The sequence below is a fragment of the Microtus ochrogaster genome, chromosome 5 (genome assembly GCF_000317375.1).
Source record: "Microtus ochrogaster isolate Prairie Vole_2 chromosome 5, MicOch1.0, whole genome shotgun sequence".
NCBI classification, from domain to species: domain Eukaryota; kingdom Metazoa; phylum Chordata; class Mammalia; order Rodentia; family Cricetidae; genus Microtus; species Microtus ochrogaster.
This window is the reverse complement of record NC_022012.1, coordinates 61,147,647-61,148,462: the sequence shown is the minus strand read 5'-3', so window position 1 is coordinate 61,148,462 and position 816 is coordinate 61,147,647.

The window sequence follows — 816 nt, the reverse complement described above, 5'->3', positions numbered from 1 at the left end:
TAGACCAGGCTGGTCTCGAACTCACAGAGATCCGCCTGCCTCTGCCTCCCGAGTGCTGGGATTAAAGGCGTGCGCCACCACCGCCCGGCTAAAACTTAATTTTTAAATTAAAGAAAAATATTTATTGGGGCTGGAGAGATGGCTCAGTGGTTAAGAGCATTGCCTGCTCTTGCAAAGGTCTTGAGTTCAATTTCCGGCAACCACATGGTGACTTACAACCATCTGTAATGAGGTCTGGTGCCCTCTTCTGGGCTGCAGACATACAGACCATTGTATACATAATAAATAAATAAATAAATATTTTAAAAAAAAAGAAAAATATTTATTGAACACAGGAATGGCACTCATATCTGTAATCCCAATAGTCAGGAGGCTGAGACAGGAACATGGATGTTTGAGAGTCTGTGCTACATAAGAACCTGCCCCCCCCAAAAAAAAAATCAAAAGAAATATATATCAATGACCATACTTAGATGTATTATGTATCTCAGTGTTGATGTGTGGTGATAGATATATCTCAAAGATTGTGTGTATGTGAATTTATCTCATTGATGGTGTGTGTATGTAGATATTTATATATTTATGTATATGGTGATATATCTCAATGGTGATTCAAATGAGTACATGTATGTATGTATAGGTGATGTATATTTCTCACGGTGATACAAGTGAGTAGACATGTGTATGTATATGGTGATGTGTATCTCTCACGGTGATATAACTGAGTGAGTATACATGTGTATGTATGTGGTGATATGTATCTCTCATGGTAATATAAGTATACGTGTGTATGTATGTGGTGGTGTGTATCTCTCA